The 25,533-nt window shown below is 49.5% G+C and overlaps 1 long non-coding RNA gene across 1 annotated transcript; it reads right to left on the bottom strand.

Annotated features, from left to right (window-relative positions):
* Positions 1–16,853: 16,853 nt before the first annotated feature.
* Positions 16,854–25,302, bottom strand: LOC109145877. Its single transcript, XR_002047545.3, has 3 exons — positions 25,223–25,302; positions 19,621–19,708; positions 16,854–17,227 (listed from the first exon to the last, which is right to left on the bottom strand). It is a non-coding gene; the product is annotated as an uncharacterized LOC109145877 (long non-coding RNA).
* Positions 25,303–25,533: the final 231 nt, after the last annotated feature.

Here is a 25,533-nt window from a genome sequence, read left to right as displayed (position 1 = left end):
GCCCCTGGATCCCTGGCAGTGCCCAAGGCCAGGCTGGACATTGGGGCTTGGAGCAGTCTGGGACAGTGGGAGGTGTCCCTGCCCATGGCAGGGGTGGAAAAAGATGGGCTTTGAGGTCCCTCCAAACCCAAACCATTCCGTGATTCCATGATGATCCTGACTGCCAAGTATCCCCCCGCCATTCCCCATTACCAGCGGCTCTTGGCTCATCCACAGAGCCAGCACTGAAATCCCAGGGAATGTGAGCTCAGGTGAGGTGTTGGTGAGGTTTGGGTGCGAGCATGGCTGCTAAAGCAGGAACTTAATTAATAAAATAAAGTAAATTAAATCAATTAGGGAGCCGTGGTGATGCCACATCTCCCCGCGTGCCCCTCACAGTGCAGCGTGGCTGCTCCCCAACAGGATCCTGAGGAGCAGTTTTCCTTCTCTTCCCAGCAGCCGCTCCAAGGTCTGCTCCTGATTATCCCCTGAAGGAAGGGCACAGGTTCCCGGAGCAGCTCGGGCTGATGTCCCTGGTCAGCTCGGCAGCACAAATCGGCTGGGAGAGGAAAACGAGCTGTGAAGTAATTATTTTCTGCTCCCATCCCCGGGCTGGGGTTTGGCAGGCAGGACGCGAGGGAAGGGAGACGCGCCCTGGAGAGGATCCGCGTCCCCAGGGATCAGGGATGATGAATGGCTTGCAGAGCTGGCTGGGAAAACAGCGGCGCCTCAGGAAAGCTGTGAATCATCCCCCCGTCTCACTCCGCTTCCACTGGAGCGGCTTCCCCTCTGGAAAAACGCGGCAATTCCTTTGATTGCAGGCGCTGCAAGGAAATGTGTCAGTGCTGGCAGCTCCTGGGACAGGCTGGAGGTGGGGATGTGTCCTCACCCCGCCGGGGCGGCTGCTGCTGGCAGTGGGGCACGGGGGGATCACCTCCACTCTCAAATTCCAGCGACAAAATGTCTTGATCCTCGGTCCAGTTCTGCTGCCTCCCAGATCCTGAAATCACCAATCTTTTTCCAAGCCGGAAAAAAAAGCCAGGCTGGACACTGGGGCTTGGAGCAGCCTGGACGGTGGAAGGTGTCCCTGCCCATGGCAGCGGGTGGCACTGGATGGGCTTTAAGGTCCCTCCAACCCAACCATTCTGGGATTCTGTCACCCTTACCTCGATTATTGGTTGATCCTGACTATGACTGATGCCAGTGCTGTGACCAGGGACAGGTTTTAGAGTCACTCCAGTCATCTCCAGGGCTTGTGGTTGGAGAAATCCCTGAAGGAAAACCCCTAAGGGTAACTGAGCCAGCCCTGATTGTACCGGGGGAATCCGATGTGCTTTGAATCTTCAGTGGAATCCCAGAACAGTTTGGGTTGGAAGGGACTTCAAAGCCTATCCAGACATGGGCAGGGACACCTTCCACTATCCCAGGCTGCTCCAAGCCCCAATGTCCAGCCTGGCCTTGGACACTTCCAGGGATCCAGAGGCAGCCACTATCAGCAGAAGCACTAAGTAAAAAAATATCCCTAATAGCTTTTACGTATTTCTTTTATCCAATTTTCTTTGTAGGATGCAACTTCCAGGTACCCAAGCTCCATTTAATTCAGTTGGAATGTCTGGGGCACTAAACAGGATCGTGGAAGCACCCTGTGACTACGTGGCTACTGAAATCAAAACACAGATCACTTGGAATTTCACTTCAATTCTGATAAACAAGAAGGAGGGAATGTAAGGAATCATCCTGGAGAGAGGATGGAGTGAAAAACATGTCCTTGGGGAGGTGTGGGGGGAACTATATATACAGAGGTCAACAAAAAAACTCCTGTTTGGGCTCTGCCAGAGGTGTCCTGAGCTCCCCAGGGCAGCAAAACATGTTTGTTTTGTGTGACCCCTTGGACAAACACAATATGATCTGAAAGGGTGGTGAAATGCACTCTTCTGCCCTAAATTAGCAGGCAAACTCCGTGAACCCAAACCAGGCTTTGCCAAAGTCACAAAACCTCAAACGCCTCAGAGCTGAGCTGCAGGACCACTGAAGGGGCTCTGTGATGGTGCAGCCGAAGCCCAAGGCCTGGGAGAGGATTAGAAAGGTGAATTTTTATTGAGTATATCAGAAAGAGAGAGAATCAGTGGAAATTTTTGGTGTTCTCCATTAACGGTGAAGTTCCAAAAGAGCCCAGCAGAGCACTGGGCTGGTGACAGAGTTTTGGCTGAGCTTGCTGGCTCTGGGAGCGTGAAAATCCTAGAAGCCCCTTAGGAACAGAGTTTGGGTTTAGACCTACAAACATCTAGCTCAGGCTTAAGCAAACCCCAGGCTCAGCAAGACACCTGTGGAACCCACCAAGCCCTGAACCAAACTGACAGAAAACTCCAGACACTGCAAGTCGTGACAGCTCTAAAGTTGTGACAATTGTAACTACCAGTTGTAACTGCAAGTAGTTGTAACTCTGGAGTCTCTCCCTCTCGTATTTGGTGAGGGTCCAGTCACACTGGATGCAGGAGAGAGTAAATCCCACCTTCCTCTCCCTCCCAGCACTGTTTCCTTCTTGCTTTCCCAGTGAAACACCTTTCGATGTTCCGTGGATTCCTTGGTGGAAGTCAACCCAGATTTTATTTCTCCCTTTATTTCTCTGGAGGAAGATCCAAAAGGACTGGAAAAACTTGCTCATCCCAGACTGATTCCCCTGCAGCTGGCTGAAGGAGATGAATTTGATGGCTTGGAAGAAACGACAGGCTGGGTTTGGGTTGGTTGGAAACAAATTGGTGGGAATGGGAATTCCAGAGCAGGAGTCACTATTTAACATTATCTTTTTAATCATGGAATGGTTTGGCTTGGGAGAGACCTTCAAGATCAACTCATCCCACCCCTGCCATGGCAGGGACACCTCCCACTGTCCCAGGCTGCTCCAAGCCCCAATGTCCAGCCTGGCCTCGGACACTGCCAGGGATCCAGGGGCAGCCCCAGCTGCTCTGGGCACCCTGTGCCAGGGCCTGTCCACTCTGCCAGGGAACAATTCCTTCCCAATATCCCATCCAGCTCTGCCCTCTGGCAGTGTGAACCCGTTCCCTGTGTCCTAGCACTCCATCCCTTGGAAATGGTCCTTCTCCACCTTTCTTGTAGCTCCCTTAATGTCTGTTATAACTCGTCCTCGGAGCTGGCATTTGGTAAAAAACTCATTTCAGAATAAAAAGTGAAGCATTAAAAAAAAAAGGGGGAGAGAAAATGTGGGGGAAATCCTGCATTTTTCCATCTTTTTCAATGGCCATAAATTATTTGGATAAGCTAAAAAATATATTTCAGATGGGATAAAAGGTTTCCACCACGGTATTATTATTTTTTTTTAAGGTTTATAATGCTTCTTCCAGCATCCCATTAAGCCCTTCTTGCCTGCCTGCAGCTGAAGGCAGGAATTTGGCCTCTGGATACGACATCTTTCCTAAGCCAGCCTAAAAGTGTACTGATAAAATGTCTGTGGAGTCACTGAGCCATTCTCTAAAATCTCTGAGGAAAGTCTAAAGGTATCTAAAAATATAATCCAAGCTGCAAAAGTATTATTCCTACAGGAAAAAGGGATTATCACTGGAGAGCTTCCTGGAACAAACACTCATTTCAGCCTTGTGATAAGAAATTATCTTTTCTCCCTAGAAATGTTCTGTGGACAAGAGCACCGGGCAGGGCCTGAGCCCAGCAATTGCCCTGCCCAGGAGGCAGAACTGCTGCCCTGGGCAGTGCCCAGCCCTGAGCACATTGGCCACAGAGGCTCTGGGCTCTCCTCCCTGGGGCTGTTGCAGAGCTGTGTGCACACAGTGCTGTGCCTGTGCTCCGGGATGGCCCTGCTGGAGCAGGGAGGTGCCACCAGGTGCCCTCTGTGCTCCCTTCCAGCCTGGCCCAGTCTGGAATTCCACCAAATTTCCCAGCAGGAAGAGAAGGAAGGCTGGGTGAGACTTTCCTACTCTGAGCACAAACGTGAATCTCCACTGGATTCCAGCAGTGACTCCTCCAGTGATTCTCTTCCCTCTTCCTTGGAGAATGGGGCCCTCTCACCAGGACAATGTTTAGCCACTTCCCAAAAGTATTCCTGAAGGTTTGGCTCTTCCAGTGACACAGAGCTGGTGCTGGGGGAGATGGGAGGGAGGCACAAAACTCTGCAGAGGAAGGCACCCAAAATCTGACCTAGCAGGAATAAACTCAGACACTGATTTTGCTGCTTCAGTAGGATTTGAAGTTTGTCCTATAATCCAAGTCTCTCCTGCAGCTATAATCACCTGAATCATGGTTCATTAATACCTGATAGCAGCATAATTACTGCTTGAGACCTTGGCCTGCATCAGGAGCTTTCGCATTGCAGGCTGAGAATGATCCAGGTGAAAGTTCTCTTTCCATGACCTGTCGTAAATAAAGGAGCCTTGCAATCCATCCCCCAGCCTGGATTTCCACAGGCTGCTCACCCAGACTGCCAGGATCGAGCCTCTTCATTCCTATTGTTGCCGAGGGATTTTTGTGGAAGCCGAATCAAAGACTCCCTGCTTCTAATACGCTTTAGAAAAGCAGCGAGAAACAAAAACAACCCTGACTGAGTGGATTTCTCCTACTCTTCATGTTTGCCCCAGCCTCGGATTATTAATTGCTGTGACTGTGATGTGCTTTGATTTATTTAAATCAAAGCAGGCTTCTTTGGCTCTTGGTTTAACTTTAAATAGACATCGATACAAGACTTAGTGATATAAAGAGCAGCTGGTTTTGATAAATGACATCCGGAGATGCAGGGGACTACGGAATACAGAAATTCCCAAATCTCTGCAGGTTACTGTGCATCATAACATGCTCTTTTATTCTGCTCCCAACACCCAGAGCAAAATGGAAAAATCCAGGAAAATTTCCACGTGAGCACCTGGACATTGTCAGGAAGTCCCTTGTAAAGGTTTAATAGAGCTGGGAGGCTGTCTCACACCTATGAAGCAGCCAGGTACTGCTCTGACCCTGAAAAAATCGTTAATTAATCAAGTAATTATGGCTATTCTGTGTTTGCTATGGTAAAATGCAAACCCCAAAGCCACAAAACTGAGCTTTATTTTCGCCTCGAGCTGCACCAGGGGAGGCTCAGGTTGGACACCAGGAGGAATTTCCCCATGGAAGGACTGGGGGTGAACTGTGACAGGCAGTGGGAGGCAGGAGGAGCCAGGACAGGGTGGTTCGAAGGCAGGACCAGGGTTGAGGTTTTGGTGCTGCCTTAATCCGCTTGTTTCCTTTTGCTGGCGATACTGGAAGGGAAATTGGGTTAAATGTGGTCTCCTGGCCATACCTCCAAAAATATCAAGGTTGGGAAAGGCCTCCAGGGTGATTGAGTTCAACCATTAACCCAGCACTGCCAGGTCCACCACTAACCCACGTCCACAAGCACCACATTTCCCCATTTTTCTGCCATCTCCAGGGACAGGGATTCCACAGGGATGGCGATTCCACAGCTGGCTTTAGTTCCACCCTTAAAAGTATTTCTTATCTTTGCATGTTGTAAAACACTAACCAGACACACAAAACCTTGATGAAATAAAGGCAAAAAATTTATACTTGATGCACCTGATGTTCCTCTCAACTCCTTCTGTCCCTTCTTATCAAGCCACAGGCTCCCCAGGGAATGGTCACAGCTCCAAGGCTGCCAGAGCTCCAGGAGCGTTTGGACACCACTCCCAGGGACGCCCAGGGTGGGATTGTTGGGGTGTCTGTGCAGGGCCAGGAGTTGAAATTGAAGAACCTTGGGGGTCCCTTTCAGCTCAGGATACTCCATGATTCCGAGCAACTGGCTCAGCGGAAAATCATTCAACAGCTCAGTGAGTGTTTCTGTGAGCTGGACTTGAGACGCTTGAGACGGTGGTGGTAGAAAAGCAGAATGTGGCACTGTGATCATGGAATCCCAGGATCCCTGAGGCTGGAAAAGCCCTCCCAGCCCATGGAGTCCAAGCTGTGCCCGATGCCCACCTTGTCCCCAGCCCAGAGCACTGAGTGCCACCTCCAGCCCTTCCTTGGACACCTCCAGGCATGGGCACTCCAAAGCTCCCTGGGCAGCCCCTGCCAAGGCCTGAGCACCCTTTCCATGCAGAAATTCCTGCTGCTGTCCAAGCTGAGCCTCCCCTGGCCCAGCCTGAGGCCCTTTCCCCTTGTCCTGTCCCTGTTCCCTGCGAGCAGAGCCCGACCCCCCCGGCTGCCCCCTCCTGTCAGGGACTTGTGCAGAGCCACAAGGTCCCCCCTGAGCCTCCTTTGCTCCAGGCTCAGCCCCTTTCCCAGCTCCCTCAGCCGCTCCTGGGGCTCCAGCCCCTTCCCAGCTCCGTTCCCTGCCCTGGACACGCTCCAGCCCCTCCAGGGCTCTCTGGCCGGGAGGGCCCAGAACTGGACACAGCCCTGAGGTCCCTCAGCAGGGCCAGCCCAGGGGGTTGGGCACTTCCCTGGCCAAGCCAAGAGGCTGCACTGGGTGTCCATGGGGCTCCCTGCACCTCAGGAAACCACAACTCCCTGGAGTGAAGGAGCAGTGTTAATCACACAGTGGGTTCCAGCAGGAGCCCCAGCTTCCCAGGAATGCTGGAAGAGGCAGATCATGGACTGGCCGCAAGGCAGGGATCTCAGAGTCCCCGGAGGAGCTGACTCGTGCCCAGGAGGCTCCACCCCACGAGATATCACAAGGAGAAAGGCCCTGTGCTCTCTTTATCGACAGACCCTCTGTTTTAGGAAACCACGGAAAGCGGAAATCAAATCCAAGCTGCCAAAGCAGGCGGAGGGAGACAGGAAAAATTCAGGTGCACTCATGATCAAAGGATAGTCCCTATCATTGAGGTCATGGCATTGTGGTGGGCACTAAAAACTCATGGAAAGAAGGAGAAAGGAGGTGGGACACTTCCATGGTTATGGAATTTGGCTTTCCAAGCAACCACTGCCTGTGTTTAGGATGTGCAAGTGCCTGAAAAGCCACCTGTGGATGGAAAGAAGGAATGAATTCCTGGTTTTGATGGAAAGAGGGAATGAATTCCTCCTCTTGCTCTGCCTGCACGCACAGCTGGTGCTTGCCTTATCAGATTGTCACTATCCAAATCCATGGATGTTTCTTTCTTCCATTCTCCTCCCCATATCCTGGGAGTGAGTGAAGGGCAGGGCGGGGGTTGGTCGCTGGCCAGGGCCAAATGCCAGCCTGGCCCCTGATGGCCTGTGCCACACCTCTGTCCCCAAGAGGAGCCCGATGTCCCCAAGAGGAGCCCGATGTCCCCAGGACTGTCCCCAGCCACAGTGGCCCTGCTGGCTCTACTGCAGTGAGTCCCTGGGCTGAGTCAGAGACTGGAGTAGGGATAGGGAAGCTCCAGGCACCAATGAGACCAGGAAAAAAATTCCAGCTGCTCCTGTTAGCCCAATCCCTCTGTCCAACACGTGTGGTTGCACAAACCTGTGCCTTGGCCATAAATATTTGGGATAAGCCATCCATGTTCACCCAACCTGTGCAACTGCCAGCAGTGTTTCCCAAAGCTGTTCCGTGGCTAAACACAACTCCAGCAGCTGTATTTCCATAGGAAAAATTCCCTGTGGGAAAAAAGGGGCTGAGGCAGGTGGATCTTAACTGAAAGGGTATTTTAATTGTACCTATTATTTGATCTTTATTTCATTTAAGCACGACATCTTTTGTTTTTCTTGCTTTCAGGCTCTGAGCTGTCCCCCCAAGCAGGTGTCAAGCAGGTGCTGTTCAACCACACAGCAGTCCTGACACCCTACAGCTCCATCCTAATACAGGATATGGAGCCTACAGAAATCCTGACGTTTCCCAGGCAAGGAAACTCAGGGAAAAGGTGGGGATGAGCACCTGTGTGTTGATTTGCCTAAGGCATTGTGTATTATCAGCCAGGCCAGCATCTGGCAACTCCTGTAGCTCTCTCTGCTCCTCTCGAGAGGATCTGAAAGCCACGGGATGGGAATGGATCCATGTCAGGGAATACTGGGGTGGGTGTAGTTCTGTGTATCCTTTACTCCTAGAAATGCTCTGGAGGTGCAGCGTCTGCACAGGCACCCTAAAGCTGATGGGCACCTCTTCTGCAGTGACAAAGCCAGGGTGGGGCTCTGCTTGGGCTGTACATTTATTCAACAATGGTAAAAATAGGGTTTTCTTGCCATATGGCAGTGTCCATCTGGAACAACCCTCAGGATCCAGCAGGAATCAGGTGCATTCTGGTGGTTCATGGCTCCCTCTGACCGAAATTTGGGTTTGGAGAGGTCCCTGGGACTCACAGGCAGCTGCTGCTGAAATATCCACTGGGAAGGTGGGCAGGGATGGAGCAAGGAGAGGAAATGAGCTCAGTTCTGCCCGGGAAAAGGCAGAGCAGAAGGGGAATGGCTCCTTCAGGAGAGGAATGTTGGGATCACTGTGTGATCCCTGAGGGTGGCTGAGGGGAATGGCTCCTTCAGGAGAGGAATGTTGGGATCTGAGGGGGGAAATGGCTCCTTCAGGGGAGGAATGTTGGGATCTGAGGGCGGGGAATGGCTCCTTCAGGGGAGGAATGTTGGGATCTGAGGGGGGGGAATGGCTCCTTCAGGAGAGGAATGTTGGGATCTGAGGGGTGGGAATGGCTCCTTCAGGGGAGGAATGTTGGGATCTGAGGGCGGGGAATGGCTCCTTCAAGTGAGGAATGTTGGGATCACCATGTGATCCCTGAGGGTGGCTGGGACTCCGGATCAGGGAAGCAGATGGGACTTTGCCAGAGCCAGGTGAATTTGCTGGGTATTCCATTAAGAGCTGAGTAGAGGCTGTGCCATGGGATGCCTTAATCCTGCATGGATTAAGGGACTTCCTCCGACCCAGGATCCCAAAGTGTGACTTCCTCTGACTCAGGAGAGAGTAAAAGAGTGGAATCTCTCTAAAAGTGAGGCTCTTTGCTCCAGTTTGGGCTGTGGGTTTGCACTGGTGAGCGAAAGGGTAAAACGGAAGGAGGGGAGGCTCAGTGTGAGAAACATCAGCGATGGATTCAAGGAGAGCAGCACCAGCAGGTCCAAGAAGGGGTAGATGCATTTGGGATCGAGTGATGTCCCTGGATCCCAAGGATGGACCTCAAACATGGCCAGAAGCCTGTGCTGGCCCTAAAAAGGATCCCCAGTGGCAGCATCCTGGGTGTGAGCACAGCATTTTCCCCTGTCCCAGTTGCATCACTCCTAAAGGCTCCCTCAGCCTCGGGAATCAGGGATGATTTTTAGTGTCCTTAAACCAAAGATCAATTAATTTGTCTTTTTCTTATCAGAGAAAAGAATAACCAGACAATGCTCCTGAAAAAACATGGGTGTTTCCTCATGTGCTGCAAATTCCCTGAGTTTTGGAGAAAGGTTTCCTCCTTAAATCCTCTAATTCTCCATTTCTTCTTCACGATACATGCACAGTAACAGAACACAGACACGGGGCAGCGCAGTTTCACACACAGCAACATTTTAAGGCCCTTATCAGCCATATATAACCTATTATACTGGTTATTTTATATATATATATAAAATACGGTAATAAAAGGAATGGCAGCTAGAACAGCTGTGAGTTAGCTTAGGAACCATAATTATTAATGAAGAATTAATTATTAACAATAATTATCAATTCTTCCTCTCTGCTTTCACCCTTTTGTAAGGTACTTTTTAGTAATAACCCCCCGACTAAATAGAAGGAAAGGGTTTTTTTCAGGATTATTGCAACAAGGGTGAACTTCTGGACACATCAGGATCCAAAACCCTTGAAAAGGGAGAAGTTTCCCGTAACAGCAGGATCAGTTTCTTAATGCACATGGCTTCACCCATGTTCAGCCTGGGGCTGGGAGGGTGTCCCAGCTTGCCAAAACCAAGGCAGGAATAATGGGATCCGAGTCAAACTGTCCTGCAGGGCTCTGTAAACCCGTGTTTATACAAACACATGAGCAAGGCCTCGCTTTGAGGGTAGAGTTTCCCCAGCTTCGTGGCTTTAGATTTCTACACGTACAAACAAAGAGTGCAAAATCAAACACTTGGCACAGGGCTTTTCCTCAGTGGTGATGAGCGGCGCTCCGTGCTGCTTAATCAACAACGAGCGATTAACTCTTCAAAGGCAAGCATGCACCGATTCCTGCTGCCATTTGCATCGGGAGCAACGTTTCTCTTTCTCTCCACTTCCATGGAAGCCACGACGGTTCCTCAGTGTTTAAACCACACCCAGGCAGAAAGAGTTCAGAGAATCATTTCACGGAAAGATTTCACGGAATCATTTCACAGAATCATTTCATGGAATCATTTCACGGAATCATTTCACAGAACGATTTCATAGAATAGTTTTTGGAAAGATTTAATGAAATCGTTTAATGGAATCATTTCACAGAATGATTTCATGGAATCATTTCATGGAATCATTTCACAGAATGGTTTCATGGAGTTGTTTCATGGAATCATTTCACAGAATCATTTCACAGAATGATTTCACGGAATAATTTCATAGAATAATTTCTTTGAATGATTTCATGGGATCATTTCACAGAATCATTTCATGGAATCATTTCATTGAATGGTTTCATGGAAAGATTTCATGGAATCATTTCACAGAATCGTTTCATGGAATCATTTCATGGAATCATTTCACAGAATCGTTTCATGGAATCGTTTCATGGAATCACTTTGCAGAATCACTTCACAGAATTATTTCATGGAATGATTTCAGAGAGCCATTAAGTTTGGAAAAGATCTTCAAGATCATCAAGCCCAACCATCAGCTCAGCACTGCCGGCGTGTTTCCTGTGTGTTTCCCGCTGCTGGTGTTGATGGCAGTGGAATCAACTGGAGAGCAGCAGCCAAAAGGTCCTCCAAAAGGGAGGAAAGAGCTGCCAGCTGTGGGGGGACAGGACATCCTGGGCCTGGTGACCTGCCACAGATGTCCCACTGGGTCAAATGTAGGGAGCTGGAAAGGAGGAAACGTCCCTGGGTTTATCTCTCAGCACCTCCACCAACAGCACTTCCCTCACTGCCCTGCTGAAAAAATTGTCACTGTACAAGATTGCTGCAGTATTGATGAGGCCAAAATCCCAGGACAGGCCCTCTGATGGGGAAGAAGTCTTGGCTGCAAGGGTTTTTTTTGCAGGATTGGGACCTTACAGCATTTTTCCTCCCCAAAGCTGCTGTTCTACTCCAGCGCTTTTACAGTGACAGACATGGCGTTGGGGACAAGGGATTTTCTGTGAGTGCCACTTGAGATTCTGCACATGGAAATGAATGTCAGGGAAAGAGGTTGGATCCATGGAATAGCCTGATTTTCCTAGGGCTACTCCTTGTGCTTGCTTTCCTTGTAGCCTGTGGTGCAGACAGAGCAAGCAATCCAAAATCAGGGATGAGAGGAGAGGGAGACAAGGAGCATTCAGTGCTCTGAGCCTCCTCCAAGGGAATTCAGTGTGGGCTTTCCCGGATCAAAGGTGCTCCCGCACAATCCATTGTAATTTATGTGTGCTGGAGCCGTGGAATAATGCTGAGCTCATGTGGTTTGGTACTTAAATAAACATGTTTGTGGAGTTCCTAATGCATGACAGAAAGGCTGGATCGAAGGTTTTCCTGGGCTAGGAGGAGAAAGGAAAACAGCCATGTGTAAGGAGCCATGTGTCCCACTGAGGAATGCGGCAGGAAGGCTGGAAATCAGGATTTTAGTCGTGGATGAGGAGCGATTTCTTGTGATTATGGGGTTGAGGACCAAACATCCTGTTACACCTGGGCTCATCCCATTTATTCCTGAGCTCGTCCCATTATACCCAGGCTCTGGAGCTGCTGCCTTTGAAATTCTTATCCTCTTTCTTAGAGTAAAAGTAACCTGCACACATCCCAAATGATTCCCAAATAAGGGAAAAGCACAGTAAAAAGTTTGCTTAGGTGGAAGAATGAAGTGACAGAAGTGACCTGTCCTGTTGTGGGGAGGATGGAAATTCAATATCATGACTCATTTTTCTATCTAGTGGAGTCTCATTTATTAAATCTGACTTTGCAGCTGGATAATACATCATCAAACCAAAATAACACAGTGTTTTTCATTTTCAAAGATCATTTTGGAAGGTTTGTTTTTGGAGTCCTACTTGGGTAGGGGGTTTTATTTAATTTCAAGGCAACACCGACACAAATCCTGAGTCCTTGTCACCGGTGGTGTTTTCAGAATGAGCAGGGGAACCATAATAATGGGTTTGTTTGATGTATTTTTAATGTATGTTCTAAAGGATCCCGTCTGATGGAGCATCCTGAGAAACGGACCTTCCCCAGCATTTCCTACCCCAGCACATGGATTTGATCTCCAAAGCCAACCACAAGAAGCAAACCACGTGTTAACAGCGTGGGAACACCAGGGAGGGGGACCTTTCTGGCTCACGAGGAGATTTCGGGAGAGTTTTGCCCCACTGACGTCTCTTTTGTCAGGGAGACAGATCCCAGAGCTTTTGGAGGATAACAAAAGCAACTGGAAGCAGGAAAATGAGAGGGAAATCTATGTGTGTGAACTGGGATGAGCTGGGAAGCTTTGCAGATATTCCATAGGTTGTGAGATGGAGTAGTTGGAGACTGAAATGCTGATGAATCCCACAAATTTCCAAGGAGAACTCCAAACATAGTTGGAAACTGAAATGCTGATGAATCCCACAAATTTCTGAGGAGAACCCCAAACTTCCATGGAGTTAGGACAAACTCTGGATTACATTTAGGATCCAGATATCCAGAAGCAGACAGCACCCAGAGCACTTAGTCTGGAGCAATGCTGTGATCCTGCCAGCACCCACCCATGCCAGAACTGCTCAAGTGAGAGTTTCCTGCAGGAACGAGGATTCCTGACAAGGAAAATGAATTCCCAGCGGGGCAGGAGCTGACAGGGTGCTCTGGGACAGCTTGGGTTGCATCTGCTGTATATGCCACAAAAGCCAGGCGTGAGACACAGAACCAGGAGCAGCAAGGTCAGCACAAGCCAAGGGGATGTTTTGCCATATCCCATCCCAAAAACTTCCTGGCTGGAAGAGGATGCTGGAGCTCTGCAGCCATCCGAAATCATCAGGCCGTTACAAATACAAATCCACCTCATGCAAAAAATAACACTGCACCTCCAAATTGCCAGGGAAAAGGGAAGAGCATCCTGGCGAACTCTCACTGTGTGTTTAATTTGAGTTTATATTGTGATGAGGGCAGGAGAGATGGACTTGGCAAGCCTAAAGGACTTGGGTTTAGGCTTGGTTTTATCTTTTATTCCCAGCATAACTGTGAAAACAAGTCACAGCTCAGATTTGGCAGGTAAGGGTGAAAGAAAAGACAGTTGACGATGGCCTGGACAGTGTCCTCCCACTGCCATCCTGGTGCCACCTGTGACAGGGGACATCTCGTGACAAGACAAAATCTCAGCTACGGAAAAGGAAAATGGGGCTTCCTAAACACACACACACACAAAATATGATCCACTCGTGCAACACTTTCCACTGCTATTGAAGGGACTGAGTTCAACAAGTTATCATGGAATCGTGGGATCTCCTGAGCTGGGAGAGACCCACAGGGATCATCCAGCCTGCCCAGACACCCCAACAGTCCCACCCTGGGCATCCCTGGCAGCGCTGTCCAAATGCTCCTGGAGCTCTGGCAGCCTTGGGGCTGGGACCCCCCATTCCCTGGGGAGCCTGGGCAGTGCCTGACCACCCCCTTTTCCCAATATCCACCTGCCCCTCCCCTGACACAGCCATTCCCTGAGTGCTGCCCCTGTCACAGGGAGCAGAGATCAGTTCCACTGCAATAAATAAAAGGTCTCAATTCAAGCACAGGCTGATGGTTATGAAGGCACTGAAGAAGAGGCATGTGCTCCAGAGCTGCTGCTGGTGCTGAGCACTGAGCTTAGGCCGCTCCCATGAGCTGGGGCTGCCCTGATAGTCAGACATGGAACCGGAGAAAAGAGGAGCAAAACCCAAAATAGACGCACGCACACACAAAAATGCAGAAAGAGCGTTTCTTTTTATGTCTGTCTGCTGAGCTTAGAGGGCTTTCTTGGCTAAGTCTGAGCTAAATATTACTGAAAATAGCACAGTGCTGCAGCTATTTCAAAGCTCTGTCTGTATTTGTTCTGTGCACTGGGTGGGCAGGAAGCTCCGTTTCATAAATCACTTTCAACGAGACAGTAGGCTATAAAAAGGGAGGGGTTTTTTTCCCTTTAGCGTTTCTACTTCTGAGTGTTCTGAAGGGGCACAGGCTGCACACTGGGGAGAGTTCAACAAATGTGTTCCTTGCTGCTCCACAGATCTTCTCTCACACATGAGAGACCCAGGCAGACACTGGGCAGACAGTCCTGTGCTCGGAGGTTGACCGGCTCATGCTTAGACTGGGGTAAAATATTCAAAAAATGTTAGAGAAGGGCAGATTTAGGTGAGGTATTGGGAAGGAATTGTTCCCTGGGAGGGTGGTGACACAGGAAAGCTGTGGCTGTCTCTGGAGTGTCAAAGGCCAGGCTGGACATTGGGGCTTGGAGCAGCCTGGGACAGTGGGAGGTGTCCCTGCCCGTGGCACTGGATGGCCTTTAAGGTCCTTCCAACCCAAACCACTCTGGGATTCTCTGATTTTTCAGCCTCTTCTCATTCCCAGCCCTGTGCAAAGCCCTCCACAAGCAGTTTCCAAGGGCACTTCCAGCCTTGGAAACCCCTGTGGTGGAATCGTTGCCTAGGAAAGAAAACAGGTGAGTCAGGAGAGTCTCCTGGGACATTTTTGGGCACGGACAGGGAGGGATGTGCTGCAGGAGGAAGGCTGTGAGGAAGAGGGGAAAAGCAGGTAGGACAACCTACCAAATCCAGGGATTCTGCTTGGAAGATCCTTCTTACAACGAAAGGATTGAGCTTTGCACTCCAGAAGGATCCAGCTGCAGGTTAGGTTGCTCCCGGAGGTGGCTTTTAGGAACAACAGGATGGGAGAGAAGCAGGGAGTCAGTGCCCTCTGCAAGGAAAAGCTGCTGTCTGGTCCAGCTCATGAAATCACCACTCTTCCCATTAATACCACAAAAAACCAGGGATCTGCACATCAGTATGGAAAATGTACCCTGGGATTTTGGTGCTGGGCAGCTAAAACACCACACAGGAATAAATGGCACTGGGGGAGGAGATTTTCCTCTGGGGAAACTCACACAGACAGGGAAGCATGGTAAGGCCACACCTGATAAAAGTCAGAAAGAGCCGAGCCCAGAGAGCCCTCTGGAATCAGCACCGAAAATCTTCATAAATCCAACCAGCAATTCCAGCCCCAGCCTTTCCCTGGGATGCTCTCCCAGCCTTTGGATTCCACAGCTCAGCATCTTCCTAGGTTTGGAAAAGTTTTTGGGCTTCCCATCCCTGGAAGTGTCCTAGACCAGGTTGGAGCACCCTGGGACGGTGGAAGGTGCCCCTGCCTGTGGAACTGGATGGGTTTTAAATCCCTTCCAACCCAAACCAGTGTGGGATTTTGTCCATTCTCCTCCTTCCTGACACCACCCCAGCGCGTCAGAGAGTTTATGGTGGTGGAGTTCATGGTTCAGGTTTGGATTAGTGCTCCACAGAGGAGTAATTCTTCAAAAAAACCCAAACCAACCCAACTCCACCCAATATCAGCAACGCCAGAGCCTTTCCCAGCTCGGTGGCTCACATTTCACTGCCTTGTGTTGATCGATCCTGATTTAGGAGAGACCATCCAGTGCTGGGAAGGCAGATTAAATCTTCTCATTTTCCATGGCAAGCATTAGGGTGAATCACTAAACCCAGGCTGTGCTCTCAGAGCCTGCAGCATCCCATGCTCAGCATTCCCTCGCTGCTTTTAGCTCCCTACATTTGTCATGGGACCTCCGTGGATTTGCTGAGTGCTGAAGTTTGCTTTTAAATTCCCTTCCAATCATGGAAACCACGCCGTAAGTGGAGCCATTGTAATGTGATTTGCAGAAAATGAGCTATCTGGAAACGAATTCTGGTGGTTCTGGGTTGGCTCAGCTCATGGTGTGTGGCTTTGATCAGAAATAAAGGAAAGTCTTGGAACATGAAAGTCAGAAAAATTCACCCCAAACCAAGAGTCTGAAGTGTAAAAGCGTTGATTGAAGCTGAGTGAGAAATAGCAGAAATCCTCTGGTTTTGCACAGTGGTGCAAACAGTTAGCTCAGGGGTGGTGTAGCTATTGGTAGTTATTGAATGCCAAAACCTAGGATACAACTATATATTTTTATAGATAGATAGATAGATATGGATACATAGATGTATTTCACATTTAAAACAAAGAAACCTCTGCATGTCACACAACACCGTTTCACCTCTTCCCTCTCTTAGACATGGATTTCAGACCTCCAAAAATAGAGAAATAATATTTTCCATTGTGTCTGCCACAACCTTGGTGAGTGGGATGTGCAGCTGCTTTTCCACCACCTCCCCAATGCGCTGGAATCATGGATTCATAGCTGGAATGTCATCCTAGCAGTAAATTCAGATATTCGCTGCACCCCCGAAGCTGAGCTGTGACGTGGAGAGGCTCCAGCATGTCCTGACTGGAGCAGCTCCCCTATGGAGCCAGGCTGGGAGAGCTGGGAATGTTCAGCTGGGGAAGAGATGGTTGTGAGGAGACCACACAGCTCCTTCCAGGGTCTGAAGGGACACAGGGAAGCTTGAGAGGGACCCTGCAGCAGGAACTGGAGGGGGTTCAAACTCAAAGGGGAAAAATTAGGTTGGATATTGGGAAGGAATTGTTCCCTGGGAGGGTGGGCAGGCCCTGGCACAGGGTGCCCAGAGCAGCTGGGGCTGCCCCTGGATCCCTGGCAGTGTCCAAGGCCAGGCTGGACATTGGGGCTTGGAGCAGCCTGGGACAGCGGAAGGTGTCCCTGCCCATGGCAGGGGGTGGCACTGGATGGGCTTTGAGGTCCCTTCCCACCAAAACTAGTCTGGGATTCTCTGAAAACCAGTGCCAGTGATGGTGCCTTGCAAGGCACGTTGATCTGGGATGCCCTTCCTCAAACTTCCAGCAGCAGCTTTTGCTGTTCAAATTACCTCCATTTTAAAAATAAAAAGAAATCACCCAGCGATCTGTAAATCCTCTCCTATCCCTGGCTCACCAGCAGCAACAGCACCCACAGAACTTAAAGTTTTCCTTAAAAAGCCTCTAAAGCTGTTGAGAATTCCTGCAGTGCATCCCATGAGAGGAACAAGGTGTCAGGGCTTCATCCAGAGCCTTGCTGGAGACAGAGATTGAGGCTGGAAGGTTGCAGATGGATCCAAACCGAGAAACCTGGGGGCTGGAAACTGAAAATCAGTCTTGGAGAGAGCTTGGGTGAGAGATGAAGGATGCAGGAGCCCGGAGAGAGCAGCTCTGCACACCCAAGTGTGCACATGTTCCACCCAGGAAGCAGGGCTGGAGGCCCTCCGGAGGATAAAACCCCTCCTGGCAGGGCAGAGGATTCCAGCTTCTCCCCACATTCTCTGCCCAGGAAAGCCAGAAGGAAGCTGCTGCTTTTTTGTGAGCCACTCTGAGATGAATCCATTTAAGGAGAGAAGCTCCTGGGACGTGGCTTCGGGACAAACATCACCTCTCCCAGGCAGACTCCAAAGGATTTGTGTTTACAAGCTGAGCTCCCCTCTGGCTCAGAGGAGTGGGAACACGCAGAAAAAGGAGATGCAGTGTGCTGCCTCCAGGGTGGAGCTGCTTTTTTTAGACCAGGTTGACCACGCCAGGCAGAAAGATCTGGCTGGAGGGGCTCAGTCACCTTTAAATCTCTATTTTACAGCCGGTTTTTACCTTAAGATGTTTAAAACTCTCTCTATGCTTGGTGCGAGTTTCTCACTGAAAGTGAGGCTTAAAAAGATTAGAGAAAGCTCCTCCTTAATCACCACCACATAATTGCTTCTGGAAATGCAGGATTGCTCCAGCAATCTGCCCCTTTCGAGCCCAGCACCCCTTTTCCTTGCTTTAGGGCCTGCCAAGGCAGCAGCTCGGGGTGCTTAGCCTGGTGTTTCGTCTCAGGAAGATCCCAGAAAAAATTCATTTTGATTCCAATCCCATTTATGTTACTGAGTAGCTGGAATTTGGGAGTTACTGCTCAGAGTAATTAGTCACTACTCAGAGAAGCTGTGGCTGCCCCTGGATCCCTGGCAGTGTCCAAGGCCAGGTTGGCTGGGGCTTGGAGCAGCCTGGCATAGTGGAAGGTGTCCATGCCTACGTCTGGATGAGCTTTAAGGTCCTTCCCAACCCAAACCATTCTGGGATTCTGGGATTTTGGGATTTTTTTTCTTAAGCTCTCGGAACGATTTGGCTCCCAATCCCCGCTAGAAATTGTTAGAAGTCCTGAGGTGGTTTGGAAAAGCTTTGGTGGAAGTTTATTTCCAGCAGAGACATCCTGTGTCAATATGAATCTGGAATTAAAATCCTCTTGTTTGGAAGATGAGGGTGATGAGGAGTGTCAAGTTTTTAGGGACAGAGGTATTATTTGATTTATCACAGAGCCATGGAATGGTTTGGCTTGGAAGGACCTGAAGGATCCTCTCGTTCCACCCCCTGCCACGGGCTGGGATGCCACTTGCTCCACCAAATCATCATCCTAACAAGTGTTTATTCCCTTTTTCCCTGTTTTTCCTGCACTGAATGACCAACAAATTCTAAAATATTTCCCAGCTTGGCTTGGCCGTGCTGTGTATTTGTATTTCAAGCAGGACTAAGTGCTTGTTAGGGTGAGGAGATCATACCTTTGGATTTTCCTCCAACCCAAAACAACCATGGAAGGCGCTTGGGGAAGAGCTAAAGCAAAGTGAAAGTTGCTGCTGCTGTTGGAAGCTGCTCTGGACTGGAGGGTGGGAGAGCCCAGCAAGGCAGAGGTGATGGAGAGATGGGAGAACTGGGAGACAGTACATCCTGGGAAGCGTTTCCTGGGGAGCCTGGCTGCAGGGTATAATCAGGCAGCTGCTGCTCGTTTGCTGGGTGTTTTTTTAACTCCCATCCCAATCCCCCGAGCCTCCCCTCCTGCCTTGCCTTTTTTTTTTTTTGCTGGTGAGTGCTGTCTGTTTGTGTAAGGGGTGTCGGGGGCCTGAAATTGTGATCCCAACCAGCAATTTGGGTGTGTGGGTGAAAATGAACCGTTGTAGTTGGTTATTTTATGGGCCCAAAATACGGCTGTTAAAAACCCCAACATTCCCCAGCCGAGCTTTCTGCGTCCAGCCCATAAAATGTCTGGGATGCAGAGCCGGGATCCAAGGCGACTTCCTGCCATGAAATTGTGCTGCACTAATGATCACTGCAGCCTGCTTGCTAAACTTGGAGCCCTCTTGTTTTCCCCAAGGGAGATTATGTTGTTTGTCTTGGGGAAAAAGGAAAATAAAAATAAAGTGTTTGTGTGCTGCAGCTGTGAAGTTTATAGGGCTTCAAAAATTCACCTGACACGGGACTGGGCAGCCAGGTCAGCCTGGGTACAGAAGGCAAAAAAGAAATACATTGGGAAGCTGGAAAAAAGGACAAAGATAAAGGATTATTGACAATTTAATTGTCTATCAACCTCCCTGTTTAAAATCAGTGCTGGAAGTTCATTTTTAGGTGGGGTTGTGTGTTTCCTTCCTTTTACTGCCCTCAATTCTTGTTCCTCATTCCCCAAACACTGCTTCTCTTATCGTATTTTGAAATAGAATAAATGCTGGTTTTTACCTTAGGACAGGTTTTGAGTGAGGAGATGTCAAACTTCAGGCTTCTAAAACTGCACCTGTGAAATCCCAGTTCAGGGTTCTGATGCTGGCTGGGGAAAAAAAAAAACAAACAATGCAGAAAAAGAAGATTAAACTGAGATGTGATGGGAAAAAGAGGAATTTAAAGTCCACTGAAAAAAAGGGGCTTTTTCTTTCAGCATCACCCTGGTTAGGAGTAGCTTTTTTTAAGCTGCTTTGAGGAAAAAAAAAAAGTCTTTTTTAGGTGCCAGTGGAAGACTGATAAAGATAGATTGGAAAAGGGACAGGGCCAGATGAGCCCCGTCATCCCAGGTACCTCCAAGCTGTTGTTGTAGGGCTTCCTAAAAGCCACCCAAGCTTTTAATCCTTGGGATAAATCAGGACTTTTCTCCAGCAGGGGAAGGAAATACAGCGCCTGTTTGGCCTTCAGCTCAGGGAGGATCAAAGCTGGGATTTTGGGATCCTTTTGAACCTCCAGCCAGGGTGATTGGTGTCACACATGCCCGTGACATCCCAAATATCCCGACGGAGGGCACGGTGACAGCAGCCACAGCTGCAAAAAGAAGGAATTTTCTGGATCTGCTCCCATATTTAATGTAGCTTTTTGAGTGTGGGATGTGTCAGCCCCACACACGAGGCTGTGAGCAAGAGAATTCCCTGCTTCCCAAACATTTCAGGAATAAAGACTTTTACCAGCAGCACGAAATTCCAGAGGCACTTTAGGTGGGATTTTTAATTTGGTCACTCCCTCTACTGGAGGTTTTTTGCTTCAGCTTTATGCAGATGGTGATCTCGTTAACAACTGATTAATCAGGCTTCACACGGTGGGGTTTTTAACGATTTCTTTTAAAAATAACAGCATTTAACTCATTTTTTTTGTAGCCCCCAGAGTGCAGGGCTGTCCATGTGATGAAAATCCGTTGGGATACACACTGAGGGCAGCAGAGAAAGATGGACCAGGGCACTTCCCAGGAGTTTGGGGCCATTTTTCCTCACAGCAGCCTTTAAACAGCACCTTGTTTTTAGCTTCCCAGGGGCTGCTTCGGGGCTGTCAGGATGTTAATTCCATTTACTGCCTGCATTTTGAAAGCAAACTGCCACCTCCACCTGGAAGCGGAGAAAAGGGCATTGCAGGATTTATCCCAGTCAGCTGGAGCTCAAAGAGCAGAGGTGGTGGGATCACTGGGGATTTCAGGAACCTATCCCACTGCCAGCACCTAAACCCAGCAGATCCAAGCATTGCCTTGAAAAGCACTTCCCTAATATTTAGTTTGGAGGTGGCTCTGTGTAAATGGGAGAAGCTTGGAAAAGGGTAAGAAAATGCAATTCCAGCATTCTTGGCTGAGGAGGATTAATAAAACACAGAGAAGGATTAATAAAACACAGCAATCTAAAGCTCAGTAGAATTAATTAACTTCCCTCAGCATATTTGGAGCAGCAGGATGAGACGGATGCAGGAATTTTTCTGGGGGATGTCACGGAAAGATTTGATGGGCAATATTTTATTCCCAGCAATCCAAACCCTTGTCAGCAGCAAGGCCAGCCCGTGCAAGCCCAGCTTTGTGCTGTTGGGTTGCATTTAAATTCCTGTTCCCTTGGTGGATCTGCCTCCAACCCCAGCCCAGCTCAGCAATTGCAGGTCCCCAGCACCGCAGGCTTTTCTTAGCTGGGTTTGGTTAAGCCAGGGCTGTGTTTAAGGCAGGGCCCAGCCCCTGTTTGACAAGGCTGTGCATTCCAAGCCCGCATGTTTTCACATTCCCAGCGGGAATTGCCATCTTCCCTGCCTGGGTTTGCTGCTGAGATGCCCGGGACAGTTCTTTTAAGATGGAGGTTGGAGACTCGGACAAAATCCCTCCCTGGGAGGGTGGGCAGGCCCTGGCACAGGGTGCCCAGAGCAGCTGGGGCTGCCCCTGGATCCCTGGCAGTGCCCAAGGCCAGGCTGGACATTGGGGCTTGGAGCAGCCTGGGACAGTGGGAGGTGTCCCTGCCCATGGCAGGGGTGGCACTGGATGGGCTTTAAGGTCCCTTCCAACCCAAACCACTCTGGGATTCTCTGATTTTTCAGCCTCTTCTCATTCCCAGCCCTGTGCAAAGCCCTCCACAAGCAGTTTCCAAGGGCACTTCCAGCCTTGGAAATCCCTGTGGTGGAATCATTGCCCAGGAAAGAAAACAGGTGAGTCAGGAGAGTCTCCTGGGATATTTTTGGGCACAGACAGGGAGGGATGTGCTGCAGGAGGAAGGCTGTGAGAAGTGAGCAGGCAGGAGAACTTCCTGAGGAGCTGTGGCTGCCCCTGGATCCCTGGCAGTGCCCAAGGCCAGGCTGGACACTGGGGCTTGGAGCAGCCTGGGACAGTGGAAGGTGACTCTGCCCGTGGCAGGGGGTGGAGACAAGATGGGCTTTAAGGTCTGTTCCAAGCTGAAGCATTCCAAGGTTTTCTGGAGCAGTTTTCCAGTGGCCAGTGAAGGTTTACCCAAATCTCTCTGTTTTTTCTGCTGCTCTTTGATCTGCTGGTGTTACCTGGGAGAGGTTCCACCCAAACCTGGGTCACCTCATCAGACAGTGACACACTCAGCCTCTGGCTTCTTCTGAGGAGACCTCCTCTGGGAGAGGAGACCCTGGGATCAGCCCATCGCCTCCCTCCCATCCTGAATTTAGAGCTCCAGGAGCGTTTGGACAGCGCTGCCAGGGATGCACAGGGTGGGATTGTTGGGGTGTCTGTGCAGGGCCAGGAGCTGGGCTGGATGATCCCTGTGAGTCCCTCCCAGCTCAGGAGATTCTGTTCCATGACCCTGGGATCATTCTGGAATATCGCCCTCCCAGAGGGATGGAACTCTTCTCCCAAACCAGTCCTTTATGTGCAGGTGGTGGAGTTTCATGTAGAGGTCAGCAACGATGCAAATAAAAACGCTGGTCTGGGCTGTTCAGCAGCACCAGGGGTCACCAGAGAAACCTCTGATCTGTGGGGTTTCCTCTGTGTGTCCTGGGTTTACACCCTGCCTGGGGCAGGGGACACTGCAAATATTGGGAGTTCCACAGGAGAAGCAGGGAGTTCTCCCATTTCTATGGAATGCAGCGTGTCACCTGCTGTGGAAAATCTGGGAAGAACAGACAAATGTGGGCCTGTCTATGCTCCCATGAGCCTTGGGTGAGAAAAATCTCAGAAATTAGAAATACTGGAGAATTTCTAATCAATGAATCAAGAGCTACTAGCCATGGGAATTTTAAATTTCAACTTCTGAACTAAACACTGAGGAGTTCAGAACATCGTAAAGCAAAGAAATGCTGAAAATGTTGAAAAATGGAAAATATTGAAGCAGTTTGAAAATGTTTTAAGGCATCTTAAGGCGTTTCTCGAAGCTGTTGAGTTGGTATTTTTGATTGTAGCATCTGACAGCCCAAAAGCTCTGAAACTTCTGAGAAAAAGTGGAATTCTCTTATACCTTCCTGACAGCTGCAGGGAAACTCTATCCCTGGCATGCTGTCCTTGGAGATTTTTGAGGAGTAGCTGGCGAAGGGTGATGAATCAGCATCAGATTTTCCAGCTGTGCCATGATTCTGGCAATATCCCAGAAAAATAACCTCAGGATGAATCAGTGTGAGGAATCCCAGGGCCAAGTCCAGGCCTGCTGTGCCGGAGGAGTCTGTGTGTGACACCAAGCAGGAATTTGGCTGCTTCCCAGCCTGGTTTTCTGCATATTTAGGAGCAAAACATCCAGGATCTGATGTTGGGACGCTGGGAAACACCACCTGTGCTACTCCAGGCTGGCTACTGCTGCCCTAAAAACCAGCCAGGCAGGGTTTAAATGAGCAGGAAACCGGGAAAAAAATCATGGCATGAGGCAGAGTGGCATCAAACTGTCCCCAAATGTCCTATAGAGACCAAGGTGAACATCCCATCATGTTCTGTCAGTCCCACTGCTAAAGGGAACCTATGGAAGTGGCATCCGAGATCTTGGGAGCCAAAAGTTGATTTTTTTTTTCCTGAAAGGGTGTAAAATGCCTGCGAGCACGTGGTGTGTTCAAACAGAATTCCCCACTCCTTGTCCCCGAAATTCTGATGAATTAAGGGAAGCAGCCACTCCCGGGTTCTGCCCTGTAAACAAAAAGCCAAGAGAAAATTTTCAAGCTTCCCTTGGCTTTTATGATCTAACTCTACCTGTGGCTAGGGAAAAAATGACCAAAAATTCCAAATTTAGTGAAAATATAATTCCTTGAGAGGTTTCTGCCTCCTGGTTATCCCCAGCATCCAGGTCAGACATGGACACAAAGCTCAGCTAACACAGGAACCAACATTTCCAGTCACATGCAGCCAAAATACTACAGAATAAACATGCACCGGGGTTAATTTTGTGGTTTGGTTTTAGCCTTGTTTTTTTTTTCTCCAGATTGCTGAGAACCCCAACCTCTCATGAGCAGTGAACAGACCTAAACCCAAACCTAAGCTGCACTTTTTTCCTCCCAGTGGAACGAACTCCCCAGGCTGGGGATTTTCATCTGCGCTTCCTCAATTATAGGACTTTTCAGGCTCCCTCATCTGTTCCCAGCTACATCCTGTGATTCCCAGCGTGCTCTCAATCTGGTCAGCACAACTTCCATGTCCTTATCAGTGACTCATCCGCACACTGGAAGATCTTAAGAGTGAATCACATCTCCCTGTTTGCCGAATTCCTGCCGCTGCCTGGGGAGGAAGGCTTGGGCTGATGGAGCAAAGCTCAAGGCAAGAGACACTTTGATGTTTTAGGGACTTAAAGAGGGTAGGAATCCTCCGAAAAGAGGATTTAAATCAGTTTATTAAATCACTCGGAGTCTGCTGTCGAGCAGCGACACCTTAAAACTCACCCTTGAGTTTTTCAGGCTGCACATGAGGTAAAATGAAAATGTTTGGGTTTTTGAAGCTGGCATTTAAAATATGTTGGAGCAGCTCTCTGTCACATCAGCTCCGTGGAGGAAGTGTCACTCAGCACAACGGGCCACAGGCTGTGCCTATAAATTGCCTGAAATCTTCCCTTTCAGCTGTCAGCTGACAAATCGAAACGGGAATTACATAAATACCAGTCCTACATTAAAGCCTGAACACAGGGCTCCTGTCTGCTGACGTCTGAGAGCTCCAAACGCAGCGAAACCACACGGAGTTAATGATAATTGAGATCATATGGCTTTTATCAAAGCTTCCCCCAGAAAAGCAGCTTAAGGGAAAAATCCTTAAATGTGTGTCTTGACCACAGTCTAGCGATCTCCTTCCGCATTGGAGCCTTTAACTAATTTGTTGGGTTAATTACTGAGGCCCAGGAAAGTTTGCAAGAGTGATAACTGCCTATTCTTTGATTGCTGATCATTCCATCCAGTGGGCTTCAGGAATTAAAAATAATCCCCCGAGTGCAAGATGCGAACCTGGGGATTCAGTCAGTGTCTAATGCTGCACTGACAGCCAAAAAAGCAAAGCAGCCCCTGGAATCGCTGTGTCAGGGAGTTCACGGCCTCCTGCAGAAAACTGGGATTCGAAATGGGTCCAAAGTGAGATCAAGGAGATGTGGAGGGGGTTCGGAGGCTCGTTAGGCAACTCTGATGTGCCACACTCTCCTACCTTTAATTGGAGGGGTGGTGGAGCTCCTGCTCCGCATCCAGCGCCGGAGGAATGACCAGAAGGCCGAACAGGAGGGAGAGGCGGGGGGGAGGAGGAGGAGGAAGCAGTAACTGAGGAGCCAAGAGATGATTGTGAAAGTGCTCCCAGGAGTCTGAGTGTCTGGCGAGATGCAAGGAGCTCCGAGGGACAGGCCCGCTCCTGCTTCCCTCCCAGCCCACAGCAGTGGCACTGCTGAGTGTCCCAAAGCATGGCCGTGCTTAATTAGCCGTGGTTCATTAGCCATGGTTAATCAGCCGTGTTATCTACGCCCG

The sequence above is a fragment of the Corvus cornix genome, chromosome 6 (assembly GCF_000738735.6).
Source record: "Corvus cornix cornix isolate S_Up_H32 chromosome 6, ASM73873v5, whole genome shotgun sequence".
Classification (NCBI taxonomy): Eukaryota; Metazoa; Chordata; class Aves; order Passeriformes; family Corvidae; genus Corvus; species Corvus cornix.
This window is presented reverse-complemented; position numbering and strand designations above follow the sequence as displayed.